The 23,599-nt window shown below is 55.4% G+C and overlaps 1 protein-coding gene across 1 annotated transcript in view; it reads right to left on the bottom strand.

Moving 5' to 3' along the window:
• The window catches only part of LOC140409326 (solute carrier family 2, facilitated glucose transporter member 11-like), a 189,018-nt gene that overhangs the window by 86,758 nt on the left and 78,661 nt on the right, over window positions 1-23,599 (bottom strand). The gene's annotated exons all lie outside the window — the stretch shown is intronic.

Here is a 23,599-nt window from a genome sequence, read left to right as displayed (position 1 = left end):
TAGGAGGGAGGGTTTCAGTTACGTGGATAATTGGAGCACATTCTGGGGAAGGTGGGACCTGTAAAGCAGGACAGTTTGCACCTCAACCAGAGGGGCATCAATATCCTGGGAGGGAAATTTGCTACGTCTCTTCGGGGGGGGGGTTTAAACTAATATGTCAGGGGGATGGGAAAACAAGCTGTAGTCCAGAAGCCAGTGTTCAGAGTAGTGAGGTACTGAGGAGGGTATCAAGGTCGCAGGAGTGTACCGGCAGACAGAAAGGTGGGTTGAAGTGTGTCTACTTCAATGCAAGGAGTATCCGGAATAAGGTAGGTGAACTTGGAGTGTGGTTTGGTACTTAGGACTACGATGTTGTGGCCATTACGGAGACGTGGTTAGAACAGGGACAGGAATGGTTGTTGGAAGTTCTGGGGTATAGATGTTTCAGTAAGAGTAGGGAAGGTGGTAAAAGAGGTGGAGGAGTAGCATTGTTAATCAAGGATCATTTAACTGCTGCAGAAAGGCAGTTCGAAGGGGATCTGCCTACTGAGATAATATGGGCCGAAATTAGAAATAGGAAAGGAGCAGTCACGTTGTTAGGAGTTTTCTATAGGCCCCCAAATCGTAATAGAGATGTGGAGGAAGAAATTGCAAAACAGATTATGGATAGGTGTGGAGGTCTTGGGGTAGTTGTCATGGGTGACTTTAACTTTCCAAATATTGATTGGAACCTCTATAGGTCGAACAGTTCGGATGGGGCAGTTTTTGTACAGTGTGTGCAGGAGGGTTTCCTGACACAATATTTGGATAAGCCAACAAGAGGGGGAGCCACATTGGATTTGGTACTGGGTAATGAACTGGGCCAAGTGTTAGATTTGTTTGTGGGAGAGCACTTTGGAGATAGTGACCACAATTCGGTGTCTTTCACTATTGCAATGGAGAGGGATAAGGCCATATGGCAGGGCAAGGTTTATAATTGGAGGAGGGGTAATTATGATGCGATTAGGCAAGAATTAGGGAGAATAAGATGGGAACAGAAACTGTCAGGGAAAGGCACAAATGAAAAGTGGAACTTGTTCAAGGAACAAATACTGCGTGTCCTTGATAGGTATGTCCCTGTCAGGCAGAGAGGAGATGGCCGTGTGAGGGAACCATTGTTCACAAACGAGGTTGAATGTCTTGCAAAGAGGAAAAAGAAAGCGTATGCAAGGATGAGAAAACAAGGTTCAGTTGGGTCGCTTGCGGGTTACAAGGTAGCAAGGAATGAGCTAAACAAAAGGGCTTAGGAGAGCTAGGAGGGGGCATGAGAAGTCCTTGGCGGGTCAGATCAAGGAAAACCCCAAGGCTTTTTACTCTTATGTGAGAAATAAAAGAATGACCAGGGTGAGGTTAGGGCCGGTCAAGGACACTAGTGGGAACTTGTGTATGGAGTCAGAAGAAATAGGAGAGGCGTTGAATGAATACTTTTCTTCAATGTTCACCAAGGAGAGGGTCCATGTTTTTGAGGATGAGAGTGTGATACAGGCGGGTAGGCTGGAGGAGGTAGATGTTCTGAGGAAGGATGTATTAGCAATTTTGAAAAACCTTAGGGTCAACAAGTCCCCTGGGCCAGATGGGATATACCCAAGGATTCTTTGGGAGGCAAGGGATGAGATTGCAGAACCTTTGGCTTTGATCTTTGGGTTCTCACTGTCCACGGGGATAGTGCCAGAGGACTGGAGAGTGGTGAATGTTGTTTCTCTGTTCAAGAAAGGGAATAGGAATGACCCTGGTAATTATAGGCCGGTTAGTTTTACTTCGGTGATCGGTAAGTTAATGGAAAAGGTCCTGAAGGATAGGATTTATGACCATTTGGAAGCTTAATCCGGGATAGTCAACACGGATTCGTGAAGGGTAAGTCTTGCCTCACAAATTTGATTGAATTCTTTGAGGAGGTAACTAAGTGTGTCGATGAAGGTAGAGCAGTTGATGTCGTATACATGGATTTTAGTAAGGCGTTTGATAAGGTTCCCCATGGTCGGCTTATGAAGAAAGTAAGGAGACGTGGGATAGAGAGAAATTTGGCCAATTGGATCAGTAACTGGCTATCACATAGAAGACAGAGGGTGGTGGTGGATGGAAAATTTTCAGACTGGAGACCAGTTACCAGCGGTGTACCACAGGGATCAGTGCTGGGTCCTCTGCTATTTGTGATTTTTATCAATGACTTGGAGGAGGGGGCTGAAGGGTGGATCAGTAAATTTGCTGATGACACCAAGATTGGTGGAGTAGTGGATGAGGTGGAGGGTTGTTGTAGGCTGCAAAGAGATATTGATAGGATGCAGAGCTGGGCTGAAAAATGGCAGATGGAGTTTAACCCTGATAAGTGCGAGGTGATTCATTTTGGTAGAAAAAATGTGAATGCGGATTACAGGGTCAACGGCAGGGCTCTGAGGAATGTGGAGGAACAGAGAGATCTTGGGGTTCATGTCCACAGATCTCCCTGAAGGTTGCCACTCAAGTGGATAGAGCCGTGAAGAAGGCCTATAGTGTGTTAGCGTTTATTAACAGGGGGCTTGAGTTTAAGAGCCGCGGGGTTATGCTGCAACTGTCCATGACCCTGGTGAGACCACATTTCGAGTACTGTGTGCAGTTCTGGTCACCTCACTACAGGAAGGATGTGGAAGCATTGGAAAAGGTGCAAAGGAGATTTACCAGGATGCTGCCTGGTTTGCAGGATAGGTCTTATGAGGAAAGGTTGAGGGAGCTCGGGCTTTTCTCTTTGGAGTGGAGGAGGATGAGAGGCGGCTTAATAGAAGTTTATAAGATGATGAGGGGAATAGATAGAGTGGACGCTCAGAGACTATTTCCTCGGGTTGATGTAGCTGTTACAAGGGAGCATAACTATAAGGTTCAGGGTGGGAGATATAGGAGGGATGTCCGAGGTAGGTTCTTTAGTCAGAGAGTGGTTAGGGTGTGGAATGGACTGCCTGTTGTGATGGTGGAGTCGGACACTTTAGGAACTTTCAAGGGGTTATTGGATAGGCACATGGAGCACACCAGAATGACAGGGAGTGGGATAGCTTGATCTTGGTTCCGGACAATGCTCGGCATAACATCGAGGGCCAAAGGGCCTGTTCTGTGCTGTACTGTTCTATGTTCTATGTGTCAGTCATGGTTCAGTTGGTGAATAACACTCTCGCTTCTGTGTCAGAAGGTTGTGGATTAAAGACCTATTCCAGAGGCTTGAGCTTGGCTGACATTCAAGTTCAATACCTACACATCTGCGACGCCGATGTGTCTGGAATCCGATCAAACTATATTAGGCAGCGACTCCTGGAAAACGGGGCGAAAGATCTGCAGGAAACAGTAACGTTGGAGGTGGCCTACCAGAACCTCGGCACGTATCCCGCGGACCCTGCGAGCCCCTCTCGGCCTTCCCCAGACTCAGCCACGCCACGGGCCTGCGCCGCGCGGCAACCCGCCCAGACCAGGGGCACATCGTGCTTTTTCTGTGGTCAGGGCCAGCATCCACGACAGCGCTGCCCAGCCCGTTCCACGACCTATAGCAACTGCGGAAAGAAGGGGCATTTCGCGAGGGTCTGCCTGACCAGGCCCAAGGCACAGAAACAAAAAGCCCAACGGGCCCGAAAATCGAGCTCCCAGGCCCGCAGGCCCCGCAACGCGGCTGCGTGCCTGCTGGACACGCCCCTTTCTGACGCGTCATCGGCCATGTGCGAGTCATGGGGGTGGCCATATTGGCGGTGGCCATCTTCTAAACCCGACACGAGCGACCGACGGGGGCGGCCATTTTGTGACTCCGACTCGGCAGAAGACTCAGACTACCCACAGCTGGGAGCAATCACCCTCGACCAGTCGCGGCCAAAGCACCTGCGGAACTCCGTGATGCTCGTCCAGATCAACGGGCGCGACACTCCCTGCCTTTTCGACTCCGGGAGCACGGAGAGTTTCGTGCACCCAGAAACGGTAAGGTGCTGCTCCCTGTGCACCTATCCCGCGTCCCAAAACATCGCCCTCGCCTCTGGATCCCATTCGGTCCAAATCAAGGGGTACTGTATTGCGAATCTCGCGATCCAGGGCGCCGAATACGCCCGTTTCAAGCTGTACATCCTCCCACACCTCTGCGCCCCCCTGCTGCTCGGCCTGGATTTCAAATGCAGCCACCGAAGCCTGACCCTGAAGTTCGACGGGCCCTTGCCCCCCCTCACGGTATGCAGCCTGGCAACACTGAAAGTTGCACCCCCCTCACTATTCGCAAACCTCACCCCCGACTGTAAGCCCGTCGCCACCAGGAGCCGGCGGTACAGTGCCCAAGATATGACTTTCATCAAGTCAGAGGTCCAGCGTTTACTGAAAGAAGGGGTCATTGAGGCTAGCAACAGCCCCTGGAGGGCACAAGTGGTGGTAGTCCGTTCCGGGAAAAAGAAACGGGTGGTCGTGGATTAGAGCCAGACCATAAACTTCTTCACGCAGCTCGATGCGTACCCGCTCTCCCACATAACAGAGATGGTCAACCGGATCGCACAGTACTGGGTGTTCTCCATGGTCGATCTGAAATCTGCCTACCACCAGCTCCCTATCCGCCCGGAAGGGCGCCTCTACACTGCTTTTGAAGCAGCCGGACGTTTTTTCCACTTCCTTAGGGTCCCCTTCGGCGTTACTAATGGGGTCTCCGTCTTCCAGAGGACGATGGACCAAATGGTGGACCAGGAGGGGCTGTGGGCTACTTACCCGTAATTGGACAATGTTACCATCTGCGGCCATGATCAGCAGGACCATGATTCAAACCTCGAAAAGTTCCTCCAGACCACCCGGGCCCTCAACCTGACCGACAACAAAGAAAAATGTGTTTTCCACACAACCCGACTAGCCATCCTCGGCTACGTCGTGGAAAACGGGATCCTAGGGCCCGACCCCGACTGCATGCGCCTCCTCAAGGAACTTCCCCTACCCCATAGTCTCAAGGCCCCTAAACGGTGCTTGGGGCTTTTATCCTATTATGTCCAGTGGGTCCCCAAATACGCGGACAAAGCCCGCCCACTCATAAAGACCACGATTTTTCCCCTCACGGCTGAGGACCGGTCGGCCTTCAGCCGTATCAAGGCCGACATCATCAAGGCCGCTATGCACGCAGTGGACGAAACCATCCCTTTTCAGGTCGAGAGCGATGCGTCAGACAGTCGCCCTGGCTGCTACCCTCAACCAGGCAGGCAGGCCAGGAGCATTCTTTTCCCGAACCCTCAACGCCTCCGAGAACCGGCACTCTGCAGTCGAGAAGGAGGCGCAAGCTATTGTGGAGGCCGTGCGGCACTGGAGGCACTATCTAGCCGGTAGGAGGTTCACCCTCGTCACTGACCAACGGTTGGTCGCCTTCATGTTCGATAACACGCAGTGGGGCAAGATCAAAAATGATAAGATCTTGAGGTGGGGAATCGAGCTCTCCATCTACACATACGATATTAGGTATCGTCCAGAGGCGCTCAATGAGCCCCCAGATGCCCTGTCCCGCGGCACATGCGTCAACGCGCAGGTGGATCGCCTGCGGGCTATCCACAATGACCTCTGTCACCCGGGGGTCACCCGGCTCGCCCATTTTCTTAAGTCCCGCAACCTACCTTACTCCACCGAGGAGGTCAGGGCCATGACCAAGGCTTGCCAAATCTGTGCGGAGTGCAAACCGCACTTCTACCGACCAGGCAAGGCTCGCCTGGTAAAGGCCTCTGGGCTCTTTGAGCGACTAAGCATGGACTTCAAAGGCCCCCTCCCGTCTACCAACCGCAATACCTATTTTTTAACCGTCATCGACGAGTTCTCCCGCTTCCCATTCGCTGTCCCCTGCCCCGACATGACTTCGGCCACCGTTATAAAGGCACTGCACAGCATCTTCACCCTGTTCGGTTTCCCCGCTTATATCCACAGCGACCGGGGTACATCGTTCATGAGCGATGAGCTGCGTCAGTACCTGCTCAACAAGGACATCGCCTCGAGCAGAACGACCAGCTACAACCCGCGGGGAAACGGGCAGGTGGAGAGGGAGAACGCGACAGTTTGGAAGGCTGTCCTTTTGGCCCTACGGTCGAGAAGTCTCCCAACCACCCGCTGGCAGGAGGTCCTACCCGACACGCTCCACTCCATCAGGTCGCTCCTCTGCACGGCCACGAACGAGACCCCTCACAATCGCTTGTTTGTCTTCCACAGAAAGTCCACCTCCGGGGTCTCGCTTCCACCTTGGCTGACGACTCCGGGACCTGTCCTTCTCCGGAGGCATGTGAGGAGCCATAAGACGGACCCTCTGGTTGAGAGGGTCCAGCTGCTACATGCAAACCCCCAGTATGCCTACGTCGCGCACTCGGACGGACGGCAAGATACGGTTTCCCTGCGGGATCTGGCACCCGCTGGTTCCTCTACTGACGTTTCCCCCCTCGCCAATGTTCCCCTTTGCACCCCCACACCGCCTGTCACAACCAACCGCGCGCCCCCCCACTCGTGCCTCCCCCTCCTTCCTCCACGCCGGCGATGTCACGGCCACCCCCAGCTACCCTCCCTACCCTCCAACCGCCACCCCCAGCTACCCTCCCTACTCCCCAAGCCCCTACCCCGCATCGCACAAAAGCTCCGACCACCGTGCTCCCGGATGTACCCTCATCGAAGACGTCCGTGTCCGTCGCACCACTGCCCGAGCTGAGAAGGTCGACAAGGACGATCAAGCCTCCAAAGAGAATGGACATGTAATCCCACTTCACCCCCGACGGACTCTGTGTTTTTCTTAAACAGGGGGTGAATGTGATGAATGGGTAATGTGCCTTTAAGATCATGCATGTAATGTCCCTTTAAGACCGGGTTTGGAACCCTGGGGGACTCCGCCTCCGGCTCCACCTCCCAGGGGCCGGATATAAGGTGACGTCCTGTGGGCGGCGCTCAGTGAGCACTGATCTCTCTGGCTGGCGAAGTTCTCTGTTTATTAAAGCCTTCGTTTGACACTCTCACGTGTCATAATTGAGAGTATATCATGCCCAATAATTTAAGAACATGAGTACAGATTTATGACTAACCATCTGTAAGTAAATAACAAAAGCTGAAGCATGTGTCCCTCCAATCCTTTTATCTCCATTGAAAATGTTTAAATTAATAAATCTCTCTTGATTACTCAAGGCCCAGAATCCCATAAGAATCCTTGTTACTCTTTGAAGTCTCTACAATGTATCTTCATCCTTTTAAAGGCCGCTTGCTCCAAACTGGAAGTTTCCTTTCTATCTCGAGAACGTATCTCCATCTACACCACATTTAGCACACAGAGCAAACCTTCTCCCATATTCCAAATGTGACCTTGTCAATCTGGGTTCATCATGAAATGTCCCCCACTCGCACCCAGCACATGGCTAACGTACAAACTGGATGCTTTCAGTAAAGGGACAACAATGATATGAAAGTTCTTTTCTGCCTGTACTTCGGGATATCCCTTATTTGCAATGTCATGGGGTTTGGCTGCTGCAGCAGTCATCTCTCTGGTTGATGTGACTTGCGATGGTCCTCCGAAAGCATCATTCAGCCCTCCATAGAGTCAGCGGAAGACAGAGTGAGGATCATATTAGGACATTAGTGCTAATGGAGCTGTGACCACTAAGCCAGCCCAATCTGAGCAGAGCCCCTGCAGTGTCTACCTCTATTTAGGATTCCTCTGACAATTGACGTGATTCATCTGTAAATATACAAAGTTAGTATGTAACGCTTTTAAACATTGATTTCAAAAATACCTTCATTTAGCTACCACACAGTTTTTGTTCTTTGGCCACATTTGAAGTTTAAAGTTGCACCAATGTATACTTTGGCATATTAAAATAATAAGCGGTGTTTTCTGTTCTGAAGACTAAGTGTGGTGGCGGGCAAGATAGTGGCGTGTTTCCCTTTGGGTTCTTCTGCCCAATTGTACATTTGGAACCTCATTAATTACGTATCGGTGAGCCACAAGGTGGCGTGGGCTTCAATTTGCCCACCCCCCTGTCATCTTACGGGGTTGAAGGTCCTGGCGCCATATTTAAATACCACCAAAATACACATCTTCACTCTCTGCAGTCCAGCTGTGTGGGGTGGATTTACTGAGATGGCTCCCAGGGGACAGAAGCCATTCTGCCCAAGGTTCAGCCATGAGTCTCTGGTGATGCCTCTCAATGCAGTACGCAAATGCCGTGATGTCCTCTTCCCAGGGGATGGAACCAGCAGGTCCACCACCCTCATCTCTTCAGCCTGGGAGGGGATGGCAGTGAGGCTCTGTGCCACTGGCAATCTAAAAATAAATACTCTACAGTGCAGGAAGGGGATGAATGATCTAAACCACTCCGCAAGGGTAAGTCAACCTTCTGCTCACTCCAGACTCACACTCTCAGAATCAGACACACAAAGGCCACTCAGGGATCGCACCCACTATTAGCGGAGATGACTGTCTCGTGCACGCCTTAACATCATCACCATCTCATCTATCATCCTGCACACACTGCATCTTCAGCCCTTACTGGGGAGGGATCAGCACACACAGCAGGAATGCATGCTTCTCAACCTCTGTTCCACACCTTCATATCCCAGTCCATCTATCGGTCTTCATGCAGGCTAAGCTAGCCCACAACAGCAAGGAGCAATCCCAGATGGGAGGTCACAAGAGCCACTCCTGGAGGAAGGAGCAACTGAATTGTCAGGGGAGGACACAGATCTCTCTTGTGATGAAGGTGAGATCGGCATTCTCCTTCAACTCTGTACAGATGAGCCTTCTATTAGTTGATCACATCCTGACATTCACAGTGAATAATATGCAATGTTGCATTTTGCCAGTTCACAAACTAACAGCTCACAGCTCTCTTGCAGACATCAGCAGATTCAGACTCCGATCCAGTCAGACCATCAGCCCCAGCCCCCAGCTCACCTCTGATGAGGAGCCATTCAATGAAGACCCTTCACAGCATTCACCTGAACCCTCCATCAGTGCAGAGACACACACCTCAGTGGGTCCTAGATCGAGCTTAGTCTCAGGTCATTTTCTGGAGAACATCTCACAGACAGCACGGTAGCACAGTGGGTAGCACTGTTGCTTCATAGCTCCAGCATCCCAGGTTCGATTCCCGGCTTGGGTCACTGTCTGTGTGGAGTCTGCACGTTCTCCCCGTGTCTGTGTAGGTTTCCTCCGGGTGCTCCGGTTTCCTCCCACAAGTCCCGAAATGTCTCCTCATCCCCTCTGCCTGTGTCCCCATGAGCTCCAGCTCCATAGGCCAAAGGGGGTGCACCTGCCACACAACAGGAGACCAAAAGTAGGCCAGGACCTCCCAGACCTCAGCCCTCCAGAGGGCACCTGCCAAGGTCATCAAAGCCAACAGGGGGTAGCAGTCAGCAAGCTGCCTCCATCTTTGCTGTGTTGTTGGGAATGCACCTACATGTAACGGCAGAGTAAGAGAAATTAAGAAATACGCAGTGCACAAGGGTGGCATTGGTGTTCACTCAATGCATATATCATATAGCTTTGTAAATACATTTTGAGTTCCTGATAATGGTCTCATCATGTGAATGCATCTTGCATATGAATCCATGAGCCTTCTTGTTGTGAGGTGACCCAAGCACCCACTCCATGATTGCCTGGCTCCCTTTGTATGCCTCAGTTTCATGTGATGTTCAGAAGACCCATGATAGTCTCTCACAACCTTGTGTCGAGTAAGGGGGATGTGTCAAGCCTTATCCTGAAGGTGACTGCACATTGAGATTTGGGGCGACATCCTCCGACCCCCCGCCGGGTCGGAGAATCGCCGGGGGCTGGCGTGAATCCCGCCCCCGCCGGTTGCCGAAGTCTCCGGCACCGGAGATTCGGCGGGGGCGGGAATCGCGCTGTGCCAGTTGGCGGGCCCCCCCGCCCGATTCTCTGGCCCAGATGGGCCGAAGTCCCGCCGATAAATTTCCTGTCCCGCCGGCGTAAATTAAATCACCTACCTTACCGGCGGGACAAGGCGGCGTGGGCGGGCTCCGGGGTCCTGGGGGGGCGCGGTGCGATCTGACCCCGGGGGGTGCCCCCACGGTGGCCTGGCCCGCGATCGGGGCCCACCGATCCGCGGGCGGGCCTGGGCACTCTTTCCCTTCCGCCTCCGCCACGGTCTCCACCATGGCGGAGGTGGAAGAGACTCCCTCCACTGCGCATGCGTGGGAAACTGTCAGCGGCCGCTGACGCTCCCGCGCATGCGCCGCCCGGAGATGTCATTTCCGCGCCAGTTGGCGGGGCAACAAAGGCCGTTTCCGCCAGCTGGCGGGGTGGAAATTCCTCCGCCGTCGGCCTAGCCCCTCAATGTTGGGGCTCGGCCCCCAAAGATGCGGAGCATTCCGCACCTTTGGGGCGGCGCGATGCCCGTCTGATTGGCGCCTTTTTGGGTGCCAGTCGGCGGACATCGCGCCGTTTCCGGAGAATTTCACCCTTGATTCTTTAAGCCTTGCAATTCACCATAGAATTAGGTGTGCTCACATGTCTTGGCGGATTAAATGTAATGTGTCATCAACTGAGCTGTATTTAATATGAGTGCTCGTGAAAACACATGACCTGAAGCCATTCTGGTCTCTATAACCATGTGTAAATCTCTGTGGTCACTCAAAGGGGAGGATTTTGCGGCCTGCATTCACTGTCATCACAAATGGCGAAGCAGGCACAAAATCCCATGAAAGCTGGAAAACGAGAATCTCACCAGCGAGTTATCATTTTCAGAATTTCTCCACTGGTGAGGTAATGAGGTTCCCACCCTTCCATGCATTAACGTATCTTTAACGGGCTCCCCACTGTATCGCTCCCCCCACATTAGAAATTCCTAAGATGTCACGTCGGCGAGGTTTACAATTGGTTTTTAAAAATGGGACCCAGGGAAAGGGAACCCACCGGGAGCGCACAGTTAAGTATAGTACCCCGGGGGGAAGGGGGGAACGGACATATCCGGGCAGTACCCTGGCACCGCCCCTGGTACTGTCCCAATACTGACTCTATCAGGCCCCACCCCACCAGCATGCCGCCTTGAGATATTTTTGTTAAGTGCTGGAAAATATGGAGAGAAAAGCTGGCTCCGCTGGTGAGCTGCACACTGGTTTTCTCGCCTGGTCCAGCACTTAGAGAAAATATGGAAACTTTTGCCCAAAATGTCTCCTTCAGGTGGCAAAGAATGTGCAGTTCACGCAGGGTGCATGCTGCCTTTCACCTTACACACTGACTATATGCAACTGTGGGTGCCGACCTTTCAAGAAGAGGACTTTGCAATGCTTGAGGGTTACAGATCCAAGGTTGAATGCTGACCTTGCTGGCAATGTCTCTGCTTGTAAAGTCCTTCCCAATCACTGTCATGATGCCAAGGTTAGAAGAAATGTGCTGAGGTCCCTTTGCCTGGATCTTACTTCCTGCTGGAACATTGTGGCCATCAGTTTGTCACTGGCACGTCTTCCGTGTCATGCCAGTGCGATGGCATCCTCACATGGGAGCTGACCATCACTGCCCTCCTCAAGCTCCTGCTCTTCCAAGCCCTCCTTGTCCGAGGAACTCTCTGCCTCCTCCGTGTCTCCCTGTGGTAAATGATCTCCCCTTTGGAGTGGCAGACTTTACAGGGCACGACCAGAGTGATGCGGGACACCCTCTGTGGAGAGTGGTGCAGAGCCCCACCTGAACGGTTCAAACAATGAAGTGCAGCTTCAGGATGTCAATGGTTTGCTTAATGATGGATCTTGTCACATAGTGCTCACACAGTTGTATCTCTCCTCTGAGGCACTTTGAGGAACCCACATGGGTGTCATGAGCCATCTCTTCAATGGGTTCCCCTCATCACCCAACTCTGTAAGTGTTGCAGCCCTTCGAATATTTGTGACACCTGGGAGTGACTCAGGAAGTAGGAGTTGTGAGAACTCCCAGGGATCCTGGCACACACAGGCAGGATCAGCTTCTGATGATCGCAGACCAGCTGAATGTTGATGGAGTGGAACCCTTTCCTGTTAGTGAAGATCAGGGGCTGCTGCTAGGCAGCTCAAAGCCACATATGTTCAACTGATTGCTCCCTATGCTCTTGGGAAGGTGGGGATTGCCACAAATTCCAGGAATCTAGCAGCCTGGCTTCATCCAGTGTGAACTTTATATAACGATGAGTGTTACTGCAGAAGGCATCCATGTTCTGAAAGAATTATGTTTTGAGGCCTGAGAAATATGTATCCTGTGGATCCCTGGAATGAGTCACTTGCAAAGAAATTAAGTGTGGTGGTGACCTTCAGGAGGTATTGGTTCCAACTCTAACTTCTCACTAAAGTCTTCATGAATTTTCTCAGCTGAGCCTGTGTTGAAATTCCAATAAGTATGAGGTGCCACCATGAACAGGCCCCGGAGTACATCTGCGTGCTCCTCCCACACTGCCACCCATCTGGCCCACACAGCCAGAGGCTCCTCCCACTCTGCCTCAGACCCAGCCCACATTGCCGCAGACTCCTCCTGCTCTGCCTCAGACCCTGCCCACACTTCCTCAGGCTCCTCCCACTCTGCCACAGACCCTGCCCACACTTCCTCAGGCTCCTCCCACTCTGCCTCAGACCCTGCCCACACTTCCTCAGGCTCCTCCCACTCTGCCTCAGACCCTGCCCACATTGCCACAGGCTACTCCCACTCTGCCTCAGACCCTGCCCACACTTCCTCAGGCTCCTCCCACTCTGCCTCAGACCCTGCCCACACTTCCTCAGGCTCCTCCCACTCTGCCTCAGACCCAGCCCACATTGCCGCAGACTCCTCCTGCTCTGCCACAGACCCTCTCCACACTTCCTCAGGCTCCTCCCACTCTGCCTCAGACCCTGCCCACACTTCCTCAGGCTCCTCCCACTCTGCCACAGACCCTGCCCACATTGCCACAGGCTCCTCCTGCTCTGCAACAGACCCTGCCTACATTGCCTCAGGCTCCTCCCACTCTGCCACAGACCTTGCCCACACTTCCTCAGGCTCCTCCCACTCTGCCTCAGACCCTGCCCACACTTCCTCAGACTCCTCCCACTCTGCCTCAGACCCTGCCCACATTGCCACAGGCTACTCCCACTCTGCCTCAGACCCTGCCCACACTTCCTCAGGCTCCTCCCACTCTGCCTCAGACCCTGCCCACACTTCCTCAGGCTCCTCCCACTCTGCCTCAGACCCAGCCCACAGTGCCGCAGACTCCTCCTGCTCTGCCACAGACCCTGCCCACACTTCCTCAGGCTCCTCCCACTCTGCCTCAGACCCTGCCCACACTTCCTCAGACTCCTCCCACTCTGCCTCAGACCCTGCCCACACTTCCTCAGACTCCTCCCACTCTGCCTCAGACCCTGCCCACATTGCCACAGGCTCCTTCCACTCTGCCACAGACCCTGCTGACACTTTCTCAGGCTCCTCCCACTCTGTCTCAGATCCTGCCCACACTTCCTCAGACTCCTCCCACTCTGCCTCAGACCCTGCCCACACTTCCTCAGACTCCTCCCACTCTGCCTCAGACGCTGCCCACATTGCCACAGGCTCCTCCCACTCTGCCACAGACCCTGCTGACACTTTCTCAGGCTCCTCCCACTCTGTCTCAGATCCTGCCCACATTGCCTCAGGCTCCTCCCACTCTGCCACAGACCCTGCCCACGCATCCTTTGACTCCTCCAACTCTGCCTCAGACCCTGCCCACATTGCCTCAGGCTCCTCCCACTCTGCAACAGACCCTGCCTACATTGCCTCAGGCTCCTCCCACTCTGCCACGGAACCTGCCCACACTTCCTCAGGTTCCTCCCGCTCTGCCACAGACCCTGCCCACACTTTCGCAGGCTCCTCCCACTCTGCCTCAGACCCTGCCTACATTGCCTCAGGCTCCACACACTCTGCCTCAGACCCTGCCCACACTTCCTCAGACTCCTCCTACCCTATGTCAGACTCCTCCCACTTGGCCTCAGACTCCTCCCACTCTGCTTCACGCCAAACCCACACTGACTCAGACCCCTCCCACTCTGCCTCAAACCCCTCCCACACTGCCTCAGACCCCTCCCACTCTGCCTCAGATCCCAACACTCTGGATCAGACTCCTCCCACTCTGTCTCAGACACCTCCCAGTCTGTCTCACATCCAACCCACAATGACTCATACCCATTCCACGTTGCCATCGACCCTCCCCACACTGCTCCAGGACCACCCGCACCCACCCACACTGACTCAGGCTCCTCCCACACCACTTCAGACCTCTACTAAATTACCTGAAACTCCTCCCACACTGCATCAGACACCTCCCACACTGCCTCAAACCCCTGTTACATTGCCTCAGACTCCTCCTGTGGCAAATTTTTTCCATTTCAATTTTAAATTGCATCATTGCTTCAGGGTCTCAACATGGTTTTGCTGCATTTCTACTTCACAACCAGCTTCAACCCTCCCCCTGCCTTCGTTCCCATCTCTACAATCACCCTGGAACCCATTATGCCCATGTCATTCTGCAGCTTCTCGTCGTGACCCTGAAACCAATAGTGATTGCTGTGGACATCTCAGTGGATGTCCTCATGCTCTATGTGGACTTCACCACTCCCCAGCGTGAGGCTGCATGCATGGTCACATGCAGAGGGCCCCCCGCACCCGACATGAGAGCTTTGAGTACTACACCCCCAATGTGTTTCCCGTTTATCGACTTCAGATGCTCCCCTGACCATGATTAGTCCCAAGCCAGCCACCCCATCGCCACTGTGAGTGGGACAATGACCATACCCTGCACACAATGCTGTGCACAACCCCCATTGAGCGCACACGCCTTGCCCCTGCCTGGGCCAGGACCATGATATGTATGTCATGAATAGCCCTGTGGAATGGTCCGCAAAGCCCATGACTGTCTTTAATTTCCCACCCTAATGATTTGGCATCTGTTCTAGGGTTCTGACAGCCTGACAATCATCTCCCCGCTTGCTTCAAAACTCACCCCTCCTGCCCCCAATCAGCTATCTCCATGTACCCCTTCCCTGTTGTGCCATACTCAAGCCACCGACTCCACTCCCGCATCTGCATGCACGCAATCCAGATCGGGTTCCAGCTCCGCTACCTCCAGTCATTCCACTGCATTCCATCCATCCCCACTCCCTCTCCTGTTCCCAATACCCACCCCCCCCCCCCCCCCCCCCCCCCCCCCGCAATTTCTCTGCCTGCTATCACTCACTCCCTCCCGTTCCCTTCGCCACCGTGTCTGTGCCTTTGACCCAGCCCCGGTCACCACTCCCCCAACCCCTCAATTCACCCCCAGATTGGTCTCTGTTGGAAACGTACAGCCATGCCAGTGCTCCATAACACCCAGTGTGAACAGCCCTGCCTGTGCCCCACAGCACCCAGTATGAGCAGCCCTCCCTTTGCCCCACAGCACCCAGTGTGAACAGCCCTCCCTGAACACCACACCACCCAGTGTGAGCAACCCTGTCTGAGACCACAGCACCCAGTATGAGCAGCCCTCCCTGAACACCACACCACCCAGTGTGAGCAACCCTGTCTGTGCCCCACAGCACCCAGTGTGAACAGCCCTGTCTGTGCCCCACAGCACCCAGTGTGAACAGCCCTGTCTGTGCCCCACAGCACCCAGTGTGAACAGCCCTCCCTTTGCCCCACAGCACCCAGTGTGAACAGCCCTGCCTGTGCCCCACAGCACCCAGTATGAGCAGCCCTCCCTGAACCCCACACCACCCAGTGTGAGCAACCCTGTCTGTGCCCCACAGCACCCAATGTGAACAGCCCTGTCTGTGCCCCACAGCACCCAGTGTGAGCAGCCCTGTCTGTGCTCCACAGCACCCAGTGTGAGCAGCCCTGTCTATGCTACACAGCACCCAGTGTGAGCAGCCCTGTCTGAGTCCACAGCACCCAGTGTGAGCAGCCCTGTCTGAGTCCACAGCACCCAGTGTGAGCAGCCCTGTCTGAGACCACAGCACCCAGTGTGAGCAGCCCTGTCTGAGTCCACAGCACGCAGTGTGAGCAGCCCTGTCTGTGCTCCACAGCACCCTGTGTGAGCAGCCCTGTCTGAGATCACAGGAGCCAGTGTGAGCAGCCCTGTCTGTGTCCACAGCACCCAGTGTGAGCAGCCCTGTCTGAGTCCACAGCACCCAGTGTGAGCAGCCCTGTCTGTGCTCCACAGCACCCAGTGTGAGCAGCCCTGTCTGAGACCACAGGAGCCAGTGTGAGCAGCCCTGTCTGAGTCCACAGCACCCAGTGTGAGCAGCCCTGTCTGTGCTCCACAGCACCCAGTGTGAGCAGCCCTGTCTGAGACCACAGGAGCCAGTGTGAGCAGCCCTGTCTGAGTCCACAGCACCCAGTGTGAGCAGCCCTGTCTGAGTCCACAGCACCCAGTGTGAGCAGCCCTGTCTGAGACCACAGCACCCAGTGTGAGCAACCTTCCCTGTGTCCCACAGCACCCAGTGTGAGCAGCCCTGTATGAGTCCACAGCACCCAGTGTGAGCAGCCCTGTCTGAGTCCACAGCACCCAGTGTGAGCAGCCCTGTCTGAGTCCACAGCACCCAGTGTGAGCAGCCCTGACTGAGTCCACAGCACCCAGTGTGAGCAGCCCTGTCTGGGTCCACAGCACCCAGTGTGAGCAGCCCTGTCTGGGTCCACAGCACCCAGTGTGAGCAGCCCTGTCTGAGTCCACAGCACCCAGTGTGAGCAACCTTCACTGTGTCCCACAGCACCCAGTTTGAGCAGCCCTGTCTGTGATCCACATCACCCAGTGTGAGCAGCCCTGTCTGAGTCCACAGCACCCAGTGTGAGCAACCTTCCCTGTGTCCCACAGCACCCAGTTTGAGCAGCCCTGTCTGAGACCACAGGAGCCACTGTGAGCAGCCCTGTCTGAGTCCACAGCACCCAGTTTGAGCAGCCCTGTCTGAGTCCACAGCACCCAGTGTGAGCAGCCCTGTCTGAGACCATAGCACCCTGTGTGAGCAGCCCTGTCTGAGACCACAGCACCCAGTGTGAGCAGCCCTGTCTGTGCCCCACAGCACCCAGTGTGAGCAGTCCTGTCTGAGACCACAGCACCCAGTGTGAGCAGCCCTGTCTGTGCCCCACAGCACCCAGTGTGAGCAGTCCTGTCTGAGACCACAGCACCCAGTGTGAGCAGCCCTGTCTGTGCCCCACAGCACCCAGTGTGAGCAGCCCTGTCTGAGACCATAGCACCCAGTGTGAGCAGCCCTGACTGTGCCCCACAGCACCCAGTGTGAGCAGCCCTGACTGTGCCCCACAGCACCCAGTGTGAGCAGCCCTGTCTGAGTTCACAGCACCCAGTGGGAGCAGCCCTGTGTGGTAGTATGCAATGTGGTAGTATGCATTAGGGGTCATGTGGGACTGTGAAGCCGTGATGTCATTGGCTGAAAGATCCCGGGTTCTGGTTGGCTGTTGACCTTTAGCACCGCCCTGAAGGCGGAGTATAAGAACCAGGAGTTCTCCCCCGCAGACCAGTCTGTTACTGAACTGCGGGGAACAAGTCACGCTTAATAAAGCCTCATCGACTTCATCTCTATTCGTCTCTCCTGAGTCTTTGTGCGCTACACCCTGTCTGTGCTCCACAGCACCCAGTGTGAGCAGCCCTGTCTGAGACCACAGCACCCAGTGTGAGCAGCCCTGTCTGAGACCACAGCACCCAGTGTGAGCAGCCCTGTCTGTGCTCCACAGCACCCAGTGTGAGCAGCCCTGTCTGAGACCACAGGAGCCAGTGTGAGCAGCCCTGTCTGAGTCCACAGCACCCAGTGTGAGCAGCCCTGTCTGTGCTCCACAGCACCCAGTTTGAGCAGCCCTGTCTGAGTCCACAGCACCCAGTGTGAGCAGCCCTGTCTGTGCCCCACAGCAGCCAGTGTGAGCAGCCCTGTCTGAGACCACAGCACCCAGTGTGAGCAGCCCTGTCTGTGCCCCACAGCAGCCAGTGTGAGCAGCCCTGTCTGTGCTCCACAGCACCCAGTGTGAGCAGCCCTGTCTGAGACCACAGCACCCAGTGTGAGCAGCCCTGTCTGAGTCCACAGCTCCCAGTTTGAGCAGCCCTGTCTGAGTCCACAGCACCCAGTGTGAGCAGCCCTGTCTGAGACCACAGCACCCAGTGTGAGCAGCCCTGTCTGAGACCACAGCACCCAGTGTGAGCAGCCCTGTCTGAGACCACAGCACCCAGTGTGAGCAGCCCTGTCTGAGACCACAGCACCCAGTGTGAGCAGCCCTGTCTGTGCCCCACAGCAGCCAGTGTGAGCAGCCCTGTCTGTGCTCCACAGCACCCAGTGTGAGCAGCCCTGTCTGAGTTCACAGCACCCAGTGTGAGCAGCCCTGTGTGGTCGTATGCAATGTGGTAGTATGCATTAGGGGTCATGTGGGACTGTGAAGCCGTGATGTCATTGGCTGACAGATCCCGGGTCCTGGTTGGCTGTTGACCTCTAGCTCCGCCCTGAAGGCGGAGTATAAGAACCAGGAGTTCTCCCCCGCAGGCCAGTCTGTTACTGAACTGCGGGGAACAAGTCACGCTTAATAAAGCCTCATCGACTTCATCTCTATTCGTCTCTCGTGAGTCTTTGTGCGCTACACCCTGTCTGTGCTCCACAGCACCCTGTGTGAGCAGCCCTGTCTGTGCTACACAGCACCCAGTGTGAGCAGCCCTGTCTGAGACCACAGCACCCAGTGTGAACAGCCCTGTCGGAGACCACAGCACCCAGTGTGAGCAGTCCTCCCTGTGTCCCACAGCACCCAGTGTGAGCAGCCCTGTCTGTGCTCCACAGCACCCAGTGTGAGCAGCCCTGTCTATGCTACACAGCACCCAGTGTGAGCAGCCCTGTCTGAGTCCCCAGCACCCAGTGTGAGCAGCCCTGTCTGAGACCACAGCACCCAGTGTGAGCAGCACTGTCTGAGACCACAGCACCCAGTTTGAGCAGCCCGGTCTGAGACCACAGCACCGAGTGTGAGCAGCCCTGTCTGAGACCACAGCACCCAGTGTGAGCAGCCCTGTCTGAGTCCACAGCACCCAGTGTGAGCAGCCCTGTCTGTGCTCCACAGTACCCAGTGTGAGCAGCCCTGTCTGAGTCCACAGCACCCAGTTTGAGCAGCCCTGTCTGTGCTCCACAGCACCCAGTGTGAGCAGCCCTGTCTGAGTCCACAGCACCCAGTGTGAGCAGCCCTGTCTGAGTCCACAGCACTCAGTGTGAGCAGCCCTGTCTGAGTCCACAGCACCCAGTGTGAGCAGCCCTGTCTGAGACCACAGCACCCAGTGTGAGCAACCTTCCCTGTGTCCCACAGCACCCAGTGTGAGCAGCCCTCTCTGAGTCCACAGCACCCAGTGTGAACAGCCCTGCCTGTGCCCCAGAGCGTGGTGAACCACTGTATTATGGGATGTAAGGTAGGACCTGCACTACAGGTTCGCCGGTAGCTCCTGCCGGCTGGCTCCGCCCACGGAGAACTGTATAAATCCAGTTTATATGCATGACCTCCTGTGCCCTGCCATTTCGCCAGCTGCAGCAGGAGGCCACGCATCTGACTGTAATAAAGCCACAATTGTACCCAACTTTAGTCTTTGTGCAATTGATCGTGCATCAATTTATTACAGTCAAATTTTCCACAGAATAGATATCAGAATCAAACCAGATCGCCTGCAGCTGGATCCGCACTCGCCCGACGCCAGAAAAGACTTTACTCACTGGCTAGCATGTTTTGAGGTCTACATCAACGCGGCGGACCCCTCGCCAACGGAGGCTCAGAAGATAAACGTCCTGTACTCCAGACTGAGCTCCAGCGTGTTCCCGTTGATCCAGGACGCCACGAATTACACAAAAGCAATGGAACTCCTTAAGGAACACTACGCGCAGAAGGCGAACAAGCTCTTCGCCAGGCATGTACTCGCCACCCGCTCGCAACTACCTGGTGAGTCCATCAAAGACTTCTGGTGGGCCCTAATTCCACTCGTCCGGGCCTGTGACTGTCAGGCCGTCACGGCCGCCGAACATGCGAACCTCCTCATGCGCGATGCTTTCGTGACGGGGATTGCGTCGGACCACAACCGAGAACTGGAATGGGCCACGCTCAAACTGGCGGAGACGAAAACCTTGGCGCTCTCCATGACGGTCGCATCCCGTAACGTACAATCGTACCCCTCCCACCGTGCTGGCCACCCTTCTACTCCTTCCTCCCCCTCCTGGACCCCGCCGACGACCTCCTCAGCCGGGGCCCTGCCTTTCCAATACGCCTGCGCCGCACGCCGATCCGCGCACCCCGGGGGTCCCCGCTGCTACTTCTGCGGTCAGCAGAAGCACCCCCACCAACACTACCCGGCCCGCACTGCCGTTTGCAAAGCCTGCAGTAAAAAGTGCAACTTCGCGGCTATGTGCCAGGTCCTCCCAGTCGCTGCAATCGCGCCCGCTATCACCCGCTCCCCCACGCCAGATGCACAATGGGAGCCGCCATCTTCTCCTCCCGGGTCCATGTGCGACCAATGGGCGCCGTCATCTTGTCCACCTTCGGCCACGTGCGCCCCATGGGCGCCGCCATCTTGTCCTGACCCCGCAATGTGCACACCAGGGGCGCCGCCATCTTGTCCCACACAGTGTCTCCGGACATCCCGACATCGGAACCGCACACGCTCGCCACCAGAAGCATCCGACGGCTACCCGCAGCTCGCTTCGATGACGCTGGACCAATCTCGCCCGCACAACCTGGCCACCGCGTCGACGATGGTGGAAATCAACGGCCAAGTGACCTCGTGCCTGCTGGACTCCGGGAGCACCAAAAGCTTTGTTCACTCAGATACGGTAAGGCGCTGCTCCCTCGCGGTCCACCCTGCCAATCAAAAGATCTCCCTAGCCTCCGGATCCCACTCCGTCCCGATCCGAGGCTTTTGTACAGTCACCCTCACGGTCCAGGGCGTAGAATTTAGTAACTTCCGCCTCTATGCCCTTACTAATCTCTGCGCTGCACTCCTGTTGGGCCTGGACTTCCAGTGCAACCTCCAGAGCCTCACCGTCAAATTTGGCGGGCCCTTGCCCCCCCCTTACCGTTTGCCGCCTTGCGACCCTCAAGGTCGATCCCCCCTCCCTTTTTGCCAATCTAACTGCGGATTGTAAGCCCGTTGCCACTGGGAGCAGACGGTACAGCACCCAGGACAAGACCTTCATCAGGTCCGAAGTCCAGCGGCTGCTTTAGGAGGGTATTGTCGAGGCCAGCAACAGCCCCTGGAGAGCACAAGTGGTAGTGGTTAAAACTGGGGAGAAACACAGGATGGTCGTGGACTACAGCCAGACCATAAATCGGTACACGCAGCTTGACGCGTACCCCCTCCCGCGCACATCTGATATGGTCAATCAGATTGCGCAGAACCGGGTCTTCTCAACAATTGACCTGAAATCCGTCTACCACCAGCTCCCCATCCGGAAATCGGACCGGCCATACTCGGCCTTCGAGGCGGACGGTCACCTCAACCACTTCCTTAGGGTCCCTTTCGGCGTCACAAATGGGGTCTCGGTCTTCCAAAGAGAGATGGACCGAATGGTCGACCAGTACGGTTTGCGGGCCCGCCCACTCATTCAGTCCACCCAATTCCCCCTCGCGGCCGAGGCACAACATGCTTTCACCCGCATCAGAGCAGACATCGCCAAGGCCGGGATGCGCGCAGTGGACGAGTCACTGCCTTTCCAAGTAGAAAGCGACGCTTCAGATGTCGCCCTTGCCGCCACTCTAAACCAGGCAGGCAGACCCGTGGCATTCTTTTCCCGCACCCTTCATGCCTCTGAAATTCAACACTCATCCATCGAAAAGGAGGCCCAAGCTATCGTTGAAGCTGTGCGGCATTAGAACATAGAACATTACAGCACAGAACAGGCCCTTCGGCCCTCGATGTTGCGCCGACCTGTGAAACCACCCTAAAGCCCATCTACACTATTCCCTTATCGTCCATATGTCTATCCAATGACCATTTGAATGCCCTTAGTGTTGGCGAGTCCACTACTGTTGCAGGCAGGGCATTCCACGCCCTGAGGAAAGAACCTACCTCTGACATCTGTCCTATCTCTATCTCCCCTCAATTTAAACCTATGTCCCCTCGTGCTAGTCATCACCATCTGAGGAAAAAGGATCTCACTGTCCACCCTATCCAATCCTCTGATCATCTTGTATGCCTCAATTAAGTCACCTCTTAACCCTCTTCTCTCCAACGAAAACAGCCTCAAGTCCCTCAGCCTTTCCTCATAAGATCTTCCCTCCATACCAGGCAACGTTCTGGTAAATCGCATTACCTGGCCGGTAAGAGATTCACTCTCCTTACGGACCAACGGTCGGTAGCCTTCATGTTCAATAACACACAGCGGGTAAGATCAAAAATGATAAAATCTTGCGGTGAAGAATCGAGCTCTCCATCTATAATTACGAGATTTTGTATCGCCCCAGTAAACTCAACGAGCCCCCAGATGCCCTCTCCCGAGGTACATGTGCCAGTGCACAAGTGGACCAGCTCCGGGCCCTACACGACAGTCTTTGTCACCCGGGGGTCACTCAATTGTACCATCTGGTCAAAGCTTGCAATCTGCCCTACTCCGTCGAGGAAGTAAGTCACCAGGGACTGCCAGGTCTGTGCGGAGGGCAAGCGCACTTCTACCGGCCAAACCGTGCGCACCTGGTGAAGGCTTCCCACCCCTTTGAACGCCTCAGCGGGATTTCAAAGGGCCCCTCCCCTCCACCGACCGTAACACGTATATTCTCAGTGTGGTCGATGAGTACTCCAGATTCCCCTTTGCCATCCCATGCCCCGTTATGGCGTCTGCCACCGTCATCAAAGCCCTCAACACCATCTTCGCCCTGTTCGGTTTCCCCGCGTACATCCACAGTGACAGGGGATCCTCATTCATGAGCGATGAGCTGCGTCAGTTCCTGCTCAGCAGGGGTATAGCCTCCAGCAGGACGACCAGCTACAATCCCCGGGGGAACGGGCAAGTAGAACGGGAGAATGGGACGGTTTGGAGGGCCGTCCAGCTGGCCCTACGGTCCAGGAACCTCCCAGCCTCTCGCTGGCAGGAGGTCCTCCCTGACGCTCTACACTCCATCCGGTCACTATTGTGCACCGCCACTAATAACACACCCCATGAAAGTGTTTTTACCTGCCCCAGGAAGTCCACATCCGGGGTGTCGCTCCCAACTTGGCTCGCTGCTCCAGGACTGGTCCTTCTCCGTAGGCACGTCCAACTCCACAAGGCAGACCCCTTGGTGGACAGGGTTCACCTGCTCCACGCCATCCCTCAATATGCCTACGTTGAGTTCCCCGACAGCCGCCAAGATATCGTCTCACTCAGGGACCTGGCACCGTCAGGTTCCACACCAACACCCCCGCCCAACCCATGCGCCCCCCCCCCCCCCTCCACCCCCACCACGCCGCCAATATTGACCCCCCCCGACCACCCTCCCCTCCCCTTTTCCGCACAAGAGGACGAAGAGGACTTCGGCACGCTCCCGGAGTTCCCCGATGACTGGCCAGCATCAGCACCGCCACCACCGCCATCGGTGCCACCTCCACCACCGCCAGCGCCGACTTCGCCGCCACCGTTACGCCGCTCCCAACGAAGCAGCAAAGCACCGGACCGGCTGAACCTTTGACGGACTCCGGACCGTAGGTGTCCC

Source organism: Scyliorhinus torazame, chromosome 1, assembly GCF_047496885.1.
Source record: "Scyliorhinus torazame isolate Kashiwa2021f chromosome 1, sScyTor2.1, whole genome shotgun sequence".
NCBI lineage: Eukaryota > Metazoa > Chordata > Chondrichthyes > Carcharhiniformes > Scyliorhinidae > Scyliorhinus > Scyliorhinus torazame.
The sequence above is the reverse complement of the archived record's forward strand: the minus strand, read 5'-3'. Positions and strand labels throughout refer to the sequence as shown.